The 12,247-nt window shown below is 38.5% G+C and overlaps 1 protein-coding gene across 1 annotated transcript in view; it reads right to left on the bottom strand.

Moving 5' to 3' along the window:
* The window catches only part of LRIG2 (leucine rich repeats and immunoglobulin like domains 2), a 384,256-nt gene that overhangs the window by 194,952 nt on the left and 177,057 nt on the right, over nt 1–12,247 (bottom strand). The gene's annotated exons all lie outside the window — the stretch shown is intronic.

The following is a 12,247-nucleotide window of genomic DNA, read 5'->3' on the forward strand; positions in this document are numbered from 1 at the left end:
GGTGGTGGCAGTGGTATTGGTGGTGGCAGTGGTATTGGTGGTGGCAGTGGTATTGGTGGAGGTGGCAGTGGTATTGGTGGAGGTGGCCGTTTTGGTATTGGAGGTGGTGGTAGTACTGGCGGCAGTGGTGGTGGTATTGCTGTTAATAAAACAGTATTTTGAAAAACAACCAGTCAGGTGGCTTTACTACAGGCGACCTGTAATACAGATGTGCTGTTGTCACATCTGTCCAGTAGCACAGGATTATGTGCTACTGGGATTTCACATGACTTAATTGGCTAATCATTTCTAAATCCATTTCACTTGAGGGCTTGAAACAGACAAGATAATGCCGGGTTAAAGTGATTGAAAGCAGGCGCCCGTGGAACAGGGGCAGCTGTGCTACTTAAAAAAGTCAAGCGGTTTCCGCTGAAGCAGCGCATGTCCGACCTACAGTAAGAGAAACTTAATGAAGTAAATAGTGCTTACAGACTAAATAACAGGTCCAGTGTAACAACTGAAGTAAAAGGGCCAGTTGCCTTGGGAGGGAACAAATGAAGACAAGACCGTACTAAGGAGGGACTTACAGGCCTATTAACAATTCCAAAGGCAGGATTTATGTAAGACAATGACACAAGCCAATGAAAAATATGGTAGGAGAGTGGGCACGGCTTCTCTCCCATACTCTACTACAGCAGTCTTGCAGAGCGAGCAGCGCATTTGCGTTGCTGCTAGTCTCGACCTAAAAAAAGAGAACAGCTGGTTGGAAGTGGAACTAAATAATGGGTCAAGATCCACTATATTAGTGCGCGTTCGTCATCGTGTCATTTAGCAGCCCACCTTTCTCCCCCCTGAGAGCTGAGAGACCGGGAGGTGATTCAGCGCTATACAAGTATAAATTAACATTAACATTATGAGGGGCGGGGGGAAACAATTCAGGTTACTAGAGATGCAATACCTCTGCGTTTCCAATGTCTCAATTAAGAGTCAATTTGGCAACACAGTGTACTTAACAAGAATTTACTGTTGAGCCTTGTGTACTACAACAAAATCTCTCAAATAAAACTTTAAGATTTAGCCGTGTGCCACTTTTTCCAAGTTACAAAACCCCATACCAAAGTTGTGTTATGTGGTGTCAATAATAAAAGCAGGACCTGCATAATCTGTAATGACATTCGCAAGTTGTTTAAAGGCTCTGGGGAGGAACCTGCTTTTATTCTTTTTTGCAGAGCTAAAAATCCTGCAACAGCGAACAGCATAAGAACAACTTGAAACTGGGTTGGGTGTGTGGCTGATATTAACTACAACATGTACTTCTTTGTAAATCTAAAGCAAATTAATACCCAAACCATGAAAATTATTAGGATATGCTCTGTGCCACGTGTGGCTCAGATGGCATGAAATAAAAAAGAAATAAAAAAATTGTAATTTCAAAAAAGAACAAGTTACTTACCTTTTGTAATTATCTTTCTAAAAGAGACTCTACCTAGCCTTATATTCCTCACTATTTGAATATCCCACAGGTGTCAGGCTGGATCATGAAACTTTTCAGCAGTACCTCTGCATGACGGAAAATGGCTTCTTGTGGCGTAGCCCTTACACCATCACGCTCCATAAATAACGTGTGGAGCTTATATAGTCGCCACTCCCACAACCTGCCGTCAGTTGCTTTCAAGACTGACCAAGCCTCCAGAGGCAGAGCCTCTAAAGAAAATTGGTAAACACAACAGTGCAGATTCCTTGACTTGCGATCTTAATGGATAGAGTCCAAACGCAGAATGGGGACAGAGGGAAGGGATAATGAGAAATCTGCGGCTAGACAGTCTCTACCAGAAAGAGCGTTAATAAAGGCAAGTTGTTCTTCTGCTAGAGCATTTTAGCTGCATATTCCTCACCTTTTGAGTAGAAACGAAAACAGTATCTATTTGGAGGTGGATCAGTGAATGGACTCAAACCGGAAAAAGCTGCAGGACCAAGCAGGCAAAATGCCCCCTCTCGGTGAACTGGACTGTCCAGATGATAATGCTTTGTGAACGTATGGAGGGAGGTCCACATAACTGCCTGGCATATGTCTAGGACAGGGACTCAGAATGCTAATGTAGTGGTTGCAGCTTTGACCCTGGTAGAATGAGCACAGAGTACTTAAGGGAGCTGCTTTTTGCCCAGTGCATAGCAGACCTCAATGCGGAGCATGATCCAGTGGAAGACGGTTCTCTTCTGCATCATCCAGTCGGTGATCTTTGGTAGGATCAATGTATAATCTGAGAGCTCATTAGGGATCTATGCAATGGAGCATCTACCCCTCCAAAGAGGGGTAAGGTGTAGCCCAGAACGCCAGCAGTCCTTAGTGGAACAGTGTTATAACTATCTGTAGAAATTATGCTTGTGTCCGCAGACAAGTTTGTCTGGGAAGAAAGCAGTTTACAGTGGAATGATACAGAGCTTGTGGCTCACTTAATCGCTGTGCCGAGGTAACGTTGATGAGGAAATACAGCCTTGATAGTAGGGAGCTGTAAAGGACAGCTGTGAAGCAGCACAAAAGGGGAGCACATCAGAAAAGTCAGGACCAGATTAAGGTCTCATTGGGCCATGACAAAGGAGAAATCCGCTAGATTTGAAAATGATGTGGTCATTCACACATTCCCTGGATGAATAAGAATATATTTCTATTGCGCCACAACTAGAGGTGTTTTTTGCCCATTTTGAAGTCGGACTTTATGCTACCAATTCACAGGTAATTACAATTGGTATCAATAACTTACTTACTGCATACAGAACCCCGCTTTAAAAATCAATTATCTGGTTAGACCCAGTAGTTAAAAGCTTCTGGACTTATTTACAGGACATAAATTAAGTTCATGATGCAAATAGCTCTCGAACTTCTAAATAGGTCTAGTTATAAAGACCAGATGTCGCTCCCTTCTCCACCTCCATAGTCCAATACTTGTGCCATGGATACTGTGTAGCACCGTTGGTTTGAAACTTGGATCTGTATATGAATTATGAAATAGAGATTAAACTTTCTTTAATAGCACTAGAACCACATAAGGTTGTATGTTAAAATGAACATGTCCAATGTTTTATGTATATATTTACTGTTGAAATTGTATGTATATAATGTGAATAAGTTGAATATAAGTTGTACAGCAATATAGGTGGTGATTTGCCAATCGGCATTGTAAATAGGAATTGTAAAATGTAGATAATATGTAATATATGTGTGAGTAGAAAGACAATATTCAGTTATACTTGATACAATGATATAGATATAACTGAGTATTTGGCCAGGCCTCACCTGTTAGGTTTGTTAACTGTCAAGTATAATAATGACATGAATTGTGTACAGTTGTAAAAGATAAGAATCCATTGGACGCTGATGAAGTATAAAATGGACATTCAATTAATTGGCACTATTTTTATTTTGTAGTTATCATTGATACAAAGAATATATACAAAATTCCTGAGGAAGGCTATGCGGAAACGCGTTGAAGGACATTTTTCTGTATAGAATTGTGAACAAAAATACTGTATCTAATGAATTGTAGATTTTGATATGGATCTTGATATGTATTTAAGATTTGATAATTTGCACAGATAAAATAAGATATAAGAAAAAAGAAAGAGAAAAAATATTTTTAATAAAATAAAATTCTAATCAAAAAGATTTAGTGTCAGTTGAATTATATTGTACACAGAGGCGTCTATAGGATGTGCCAAAATATGCACAAAACCCGGTGCTAATTCTCCCCCCCCTTTTCAAAATAAAGGAGAAGGGGGAAACATATGTTGAAGACTTACAATAAATCGTGTCATAACTGTGGACCTAAACGACAGCTGATCTGGCAACCTTAAGAAGGCCAATAGATAACCCTTAATTGTGCCCAAAGCAGGCAAGAGACAACATATTGATGGAGCGAGTTTCAGAAATGATTTTATTCTGGCTCGTGAAGTTAATCTCCCATAACTTGATTAATTATATTAATAGGTTTTTGCATGTTTTTGTATTATTAAATCAATCTAGAGTAAAATTTCACACACCATTACACAGGACTAACGTTATGTGCTTTATGTTGCATTTGCAAGTATGTTTTATAATACATAACTAACGTTGTTTTGTTTGTCCCATTGTCTTTGTCAACATTAATGCGGCTGATTAATTAATGGCATGTGCTTATTTTATATGTGCTTTCGTCTATGTTGTGCCTGTTTATCTTTTTCAGATACATGAAGAATCCTGCTGGACATTATGAAGAATGGTAGATATTTTGTAAAATGCAGCTTTTCTTTGTGCTTTTGCTAGGTAACATATATTAATGGGTTAACATTAGCAATGGATGGTGGGTAACAGAAGGACTTTCATAATCTGAAATTAATTATTCTTTTGTGTTTGTTTGAATACTAGCCCGAGTGAAAGGCTGGAGGCCTGTGATTTATGGAGAATGTTGGTTAGCCTGACAGAGATGAGCCAAGCACAGCCATGATGGAAAGCTCTTCCATAAAGACATTTCTTTGAATAAACTGAAGTCTAAACAAGAACTATTGTGCAAAATGTGCTCTGAAAAGTTATTTTTCCAAGGCTAAGGAAGTGACAAGCGGCGGATCGGCCGAGCTATGGAGGAAACTGTGAACTGTTCTCAGTAAAATGTTGCAAACCACGGAAGCTGGTGTCGCTTCACGTGAAAGGACAATGGCAATGACGTTTTAGTGTTATGAAAACGTGGCCTCATGATGGTCTGACGACTAGCAGCCAATCAAGTTGCTGAAAGACAGTAAATAATAACATTTTAGTTAGATTAGTGAGTTAGAAAGGTATAAAGACTAAGCCCTTTGAGAGGAGCGGGTCTGACTGTTCCTGAGGGCGGAGTGCTGTCCGATTTCTTGGGACACGCAAGATTGCTTAATGCATTTAAATGTCTTTTCCTTTGCAGGTCAGAAAGCTTAAATTAGGGAATTAGGTTTATGTTTGCTTTATTCATGGTTTTGAGCAATTTTGAAATGCCAGACTTTTGTGCCATTAAAAAGATACTGATTTAATAAAAAATGTTTGCAAATATTGAAATGAGCTAATAAAGTGATTGGAAATAAAAACCTTTAACTTTAAAAAAATAAAAGACTTAAAACGTCAAGCTGGTCTTGATTAATCTAGTCGTTACCATCAGTAGATTCATTGACCAAATGTGGCTTAATTAATTGTTTTCATTTTTTACTAATGGTCAGAATGTTATACTGCAGTTGTATATAATGTATATATAAAGTTTAGATAGCTTGATTAATTAGGCCATAGGATTCAGTTGCTCAATTTTTCTGTCTCAGTCTCATGGGTCTTTGGTGATATTATAGTATGGTGAGTATTAGGTAGTGAATAGTGTAGTTAAGACAGAATTTCTATAGGGGTGCTGGATCAATTCTTCTGGTAGCAGAGTTTGTTTGCTATGGTAACTGACATGTTACATGTTAATTACATAGGATATATGTCTAAAACATGTTGTTAAGTTTGTTCACTTGTTGTATGTAGTCGAAAGGATTTTTCCTGCAGTGTGAAAAATTCCTGGTTGTTGCCGGCAAAAGAGTAGTGTGACAGGTGAAGTTACAGAGTGCATTTGATCTGTTTCAAAATTGTGGTATAGAATATATCACAGGTGTTGCCGACGTACAACACAAGTTTAGGGACTTTAGATGTGACTGGTTAAATGTATAGTGAGGATAGTCTATGAAATTGTAGCATTAAGTATAGGGACCTGGTGAGCCCGTTTTAAAACTAACTGTGAAAAGAGTAATAGAACTATTCGAGCTTGAGCGAAGGGTAAGTAGGCGTCGTCTATTCTTCCTAGCGTCTGTGGATTTCTGTGGTTGGTTAAAGTCCTGCCAAGATTTCGTGTGTGAGTGATCAGGGTTTTTCCGTTTTGAATGTGTGAGTTTGTGAAAATAGCGTTGTCTATTTTATGTGAAAGGAATTCTGATTGACTGTTAAAAACTATCCTTTTTAGAGAAACAGACAAATTGTTTGTTTATTTGTAGTTACTAACTGAAGTTCATTGAAAAGAATTGTTTAAAATGGAGCTGTGAAAAGTTTTTGTGACGGAGGGGTGAGTATACGGAGTAACACACAGCGAAGCGGCAGTGTACGTCATTCGGTTCGCGCTGTGATTGGCTAGCATACGTCACAGCAAGCGCACTGATTGGCTCACGTGACAGTGACGAGCTGATAGCTGATTGGTCTGTTCTGAATACAGTATTTCTATTGGTTGAGCAAGGTGGTGACGTATCTTAACCTGATTGGTTTGTCGGTGTCTTTCGCGCACGGATTGGCCAGAGTAGCGGAACATCAAGAAAATATTACGATCTTTTAAGAATAAGCAAATTTGTTTAAAAAACAGGAGCTATTGGTACGATCGAGAGAAAACGAAGCCTTCATGGTTTCAGAAAATGAAAAATTTATTTACGCCGGACAAGAAAATTGAAACGCGTGGTGGAAAATTACTTCATAAGTACAAAACACCCGCAGCCTATATGGAAGGCGAATATGGTTATCATACTATAATTTGGTTTGAAAATTGGATACATTATACAAAGAATGATGGCGTATTATCCTGGCCGGAAGATGGGTCTTTTAATATGAAAGTTTTGAGAAACCGGAGAGAAAAAATTATGGCTCTTATGCCAAAGCCTAGACCTACACAATTTGAAGCCTTAGTTGAATGGGAAGTTGAGATGATGGAACTAGAACGTGAAAGCAAATGATCAGCACCTAGAAACTCAAAATATATTGTAAATAGAGAAACACATGAGGACAAAGTAAGGCGCTAGAGAAAAGCAGACATGTATGATGGTCTGTACCCAGTGAGAATAAGGATTACTGAAGAACCAGGTCAAAAGAAAATACAAAAGAAAAGTAGACTTGATGAGGAATTAGATGATGCAGTTTTAGAAGATATTTATTCTACTAAACGCAAACCGCCACCTTATCAGGCAGATTCACAGTCCACCCCGAGAGTTTCTACAGGAAATTCTCCAAGTGCAGGGAAGCTGATGAAGGTTCACCCAGATTTTTTAAAACTACCTGAAAGAGTAGGGTCAATAAATAATTCTAGTACACCCAGAGAAAACAGTTTTCCTGAACAGAGAAATGATTTTCTGAAAAACCGAGAAAGACTTGCCGATATGCCAGAAATTTCAAATTATAATAGAGCAAAAGAAGATTTAATTCAACAATTAACAAAAGGCATGGAAGCAGTGACAGTACCAGTAATGATTGGTCCTGTTGTACCAGTTTTTGAACAGGGAGAGAATAGACATTCAGCTTTGACAGTTCCATTGAATGCAGAAATTCAAACAGTGGCTGAGAAATTTTATTCGGAACTTTAAGAAATTCATAGGGAAAAATCTATGATGCCAAATGTAACTTTTAATCAAAGCTTAACAGGTTGTCAGACACCATCTGTTGCAGAATCTAATTCAACTACTTCAGAAAGAAGCCTATATAAAATAGATTTAACGCAAAGTGTATTATCTCCAGAAGCTCCTGAATTTAAAAAGCTTGATGTTGCAAAATTAAAAGCCGATTTGGAGGAATTGATTATTGGCACAATTGGTACTGACAATTTAAGATTGTATCAGGATGATGAACTTTTTTATTTGCAAAAGCATTCAGTGGAAAACGGAAAACAGGTATGAACAACTGGAAGAAATGGCTGCTGAATTAGACATTGACTTAAGTAAACAGAAACATTTGCAGAAACATTACATAGTGGATTTTTCTGAGAAAGATATTGATAACATCAATACTTCTGGAAGAATAATTCATATTAAAGAATTGATAGTTTTTCTCAAAAGATTAGGTGAATTAGGTAAATGGAGAATAAAATGGTCAAAGAATAAAGAACAGGACAAAAGAGTCAGAGGTGAAACAGTTTCTGAATTCCCAATGAGGGAAATAGCGGGTGGAGGATATGTGCATGCCCCTTGGTCAAGACAGGATATTCTGTTATTTACTAATGATTTTCCTAGGCTGAGAGAAAAGCCTGTGGAATGGTATCGTCAGGTAGACAGATTCATTGAAGTGTCAAAAGTTCTGTGGATCGATCTGGATGGATAGTTTGACATTGTTGTCCCATCAGATCTTTGGACAGAATGCAAAATTTCTGTAATTTGGCCCAAAGAACCTGCTCGAGACACAATTACAGGTGCCCCATCGAAGGATGTCATGGAAATATACAATTAAGTAATTTATTGGCTGAAAGAAAAAAATCCCCCGAAAGAAGTAGATTGGGTTAAAATTGACAGAACAAATCAAGAGCCAAAAGAGTCAGTAAATTCATTCTATGAAAGGTTACTGTTAGTCTTCAAACAATATAGTGGCTATGAAAAATCAAGTGAAAAAGATATGAGCCACTTTATTTACAGATTTGTTTTTGGTTTGTGACCTGAAATTAGTGAAATGATTAAACATGGAATCGTGGGATGGCAATCACTTTCAGTTGATGATATCCTGAGAAAAGCAAAATATTGCAGTGACGAGATTGATGCCAAACAGAAAAACCTTAAGGAAAAGGCTATGTGGGCACAAGTGAAGGTAGCTGAGCAAGAGCAGATGGCTTTTGAAAATAAAAATGTGTATCAGAATCAAGGCAAACTTAAAAATAATTTTAATAACAAAACCTAAATTTAATGTGAATATTGAAGAGCTAAAATAGAAGCTCCCATGTTTTATTTGCGGCGAAATTGGACACTGGAAGCGCAAATGTAAAAATCCGCCCAGAAATTTTAAAAATACCTCATTGAATTCACAGATGCAGAGTGAGGTAAATCAGCAGTGACAGCTACAGCGACAGGTAGCGAATCAGCAGGGCCAGATTCCACAAGCACCATTTCCAAACTGTGTAAATGCTCAAAGGTATACACCAGAAACTGGTTTCTGTGGAGGTAATCAGGTAAACTCTTTGTCAAAAACAAATGTGTCAAATGTTACTCAACAATTTTGGTTGAAAGATAATGAAGTGAGTGATTTATCAGAAGATTACTCATGACGGTGCCTGAGAGAGGAGGAAGAGTGTGTGCTTGGACCCACTCTTGAGGTAGACCAGGCTGGTCCATTCGTTAATGGTAAAGTGAACGATGTTGATGTCACTTTTCTTGTGGACACAGGTGCTACCCGTTCTACTGTTAGATCAGTAGAAATTGAAAACCTTCCTCTCTGGAGAGTGCATCCAAGTTGTAGGTGTAGCAAATCAGCAGATTAAAACAAGCCTAACTGAGCCTGTAAAAGTTGAGATTGGGAATTACAAAGATAAACAGTGGAACAGTAGTCCTGTAAATTTGTTAGGTCGTGATATTCTATGCAAAATGAACTGTAGAATTTATTGCTCACCGGATGGTATTAAGCTACAAACTTCAGAAGTAGATGGTCTTTACAAATTGACAATGTTGATGGTTGAAGAGGAAAGTAAATAATTTCCTGCTTTTGACAAAAACAATTTGGATAAGAGCTTAAAAGGCCAGTCAATCCAGAAATTTGGGACTTAACTGGAAATGATATGGGTCTCATGAAACATGTGGATCCAGTAAAAATTACTGTAAAACAAGGAATAGATTTCCAGAATGTTCCTCAGTATAAACTGAAAGCTGAAACATTCGAAGGAGTCATTCCAGTGATTGAGAAATTCATTATTCAAGGTGTTCTAAAAGAGATTGAGAGCAGCCCATGTAATTCACCGATTATGGGTATCAAAAACCCAAACGGAACTTACAGAATTGTTCAGGATTTAAGGAAAATTAACCAGATTGTTGTTCCATGTTGCCCAATTGTTCCAAACCCTGCGGTAATTCTTTATCAGATTCTGCATGATGCAGAATGGTATACAGTCATAGACCTATGTAATGCTTTCTTTACAGTTCCACTGCATCCAGAAAGCCAACAAATATTTGCGTTTAGGTTTCAGAACCGCATTTTAGCATGGTGTCGTATCCCACAGGGTTATACTGAAAGTCCATCTATTTTTAATCGGTTATTAAAGAAATCCCTGGAAAATTTGATTTTACCTGGAAATTCAATATTGGTCCAGTATATTGATGACTTACTTGTAGCTGCAAAGACACAAGAAAATTGTGTAACTGACACCATTACCCTTTTAACCACATGGCTGCTGCGGGGATTTTTGCCCTGTGCTGCAGATCCTTGAATACCATTATTCATGACGAGCTCAGCTCGTCATCAGCACACGACACCCGTGGGTGATGAGGAGCTGAGCTCGTCGTCAGCAGCGAAAGGGTTAAATCGATTGGCAGATGAAGGACAAAGTATCACCTGCAAAATTACAGTTTTGCAAACAAGAGGTAAAATATCTTGGTCACAGAATTGCAAAGGGAACGAGACAAGTGACTATAGAAAGAATTAAAATGATTCGAGCAATACAGCCTCCGACAACACAAAGACAGGTCAGAATGTTTCTGAGAATGGTTGGTTACGGTCGTCAGTGGATTAGTGGATTTTCGGTGATTGCAAAACCACTGCAAAGACTGACAAAAGCAGACATAAAGGATCCAATTAGATTGACAAAAACTGAATTAAAGGCTTTTGAACAGTTAAAAAGAAGTTTGTGTGAAGCTCCAGCCTTGGGAATGCCAGATTATGAAAAAGAATTTGAGTTGTAATGCAGTGAAAGGGAAGGTTGTGCACTGTCAGTCTTGATCCAGAGACATGGAAAACTGAGAAAGCCAATTGCTTATTTCTCAGCTGTTCTGGACCCTGTTGCAAAAGCTTTGCCAGGTTGCTTGAAAGCAGTGGCTGCAACAAGTATAAGCCTTGAGCAGAGTGAGGGAATCATTATGGGATTTCCTGTAAAGGTGTATGTACCTCATTTGGTTGAAATTCTTCTTACCAGAAGCAAAACTCAGCATTTAACTAGTAACAGATTGACTAAATATGAGAAAACAATACTGGGATCAGATAATGTTTCTATTGCAAGATGTGTGAATTTAAATCCTTCCACATTATTACCGGATGGTGTTGTTACTGAGGTTAATAATGAAATTGACATTGATCATGAGTGCTTGGATGTTGTAGATTACTGCACCAAACCCCGGCAGTATATAAAAGATGTTCCTTTGCCTAAATCTGATTTGGTTTACTTTGTTGATGGTTCCTGTCTAAGAACAGACAATGGCATTCTGAGAGCAGCATATTCAGTATGTACAGTCTCAGATGTTGTAGAGGGTTCACCTCTTGATGGTATTCGTTCAGCCCAAGTTGCAGAGTTGGTTGGTTTAATTCGAGCTTGTGAAAGAGCAGAAGGGAAAAAAGTTATGATAGTGACTGATAGTCAGTATGGGTATGGCGTATTTCATGACTATGGTCAGCTCTGGTCTCAAAGGGGTTATTTGACTTCTGCGGGACGGCCAATCAGAAATGCAAAATTGATCAAAAGATTGATCGATGGCATTCAGTTACCAGAACAATTTGCTGTTGTGAAATGTGCAGCTCATAAAAAGGGTGAGGACTATATTACCAAAGGTAATGCTTATGCGGATGAAATTGCAAGGTATTGTGCAAAGAATAATTATTCAATCAATCGGGAAAAAGACAAAAGTCACATTTTGAACTCTCTCATGCTAATATCTGTAGTGGAAACATGGCAGGGAGTAAAAGAATTACCAGATGAGGCAGATGAAGAGAAAAACACATGGTTAAAAGCAGAGTGCAGACAGCGAGAGGAAGATGGAGTTTGGGTTTACAAAGATGACAGACCAGTAATGCCAAATTGCATGATTGCTGACATGGCGTGGATGTGCATGGTCCAGGGCATTTAGGAAGAGATTCCATGATCAGATTATTCAAAGAGACATGGTTTAGTCCAAAATTCTGAATTATTGCAGAATCACTTTGCCAAAGATGCTTGACCTGCCAATAAATGAATCCAAACAGGAAAACTGTTGTGAGTTTGGAAACCATAGGACGGGAGGGTGGTCCTTTCACCAGATTGCAGATGGATTTCATTGACATGCCACAGCACAATAAGCTCAAGTATGTGCTTGTGTTCGTTTGCCTGTTTTCAAAATGGGTGGAAGCTTTCCCAACTAGTCACAATGACTCAGTCACTGTGGCAAAGTTACTGTTGAGGGAGATCATACCTAGTTATGTTTTCCGGTGATTACTGAAAGTGATCGTGGAACGCATTTTGAAAACAGATTGTTACAATTGGTTTGTGAAGCTTTGGGAATTGAGCAGCAGCTACATTGTGCTTACAGACCAGAAGCATCAGGTATTGTAGAG

This window comes from Lissotriton vulgaris, chromosome 5 (genome assembly GCF_964263255.1).
Source record: "Lissotriton vulgaris chromosome 5, aLisVul1.2, whole genome shotgun sequence".
NCBI classification, from domain to species: Eukaryota; Metazoa; Chordata; class Amphibia; order Caudata; family Salamandridae; genus Lissotriton; species Lissotriton vulgaris.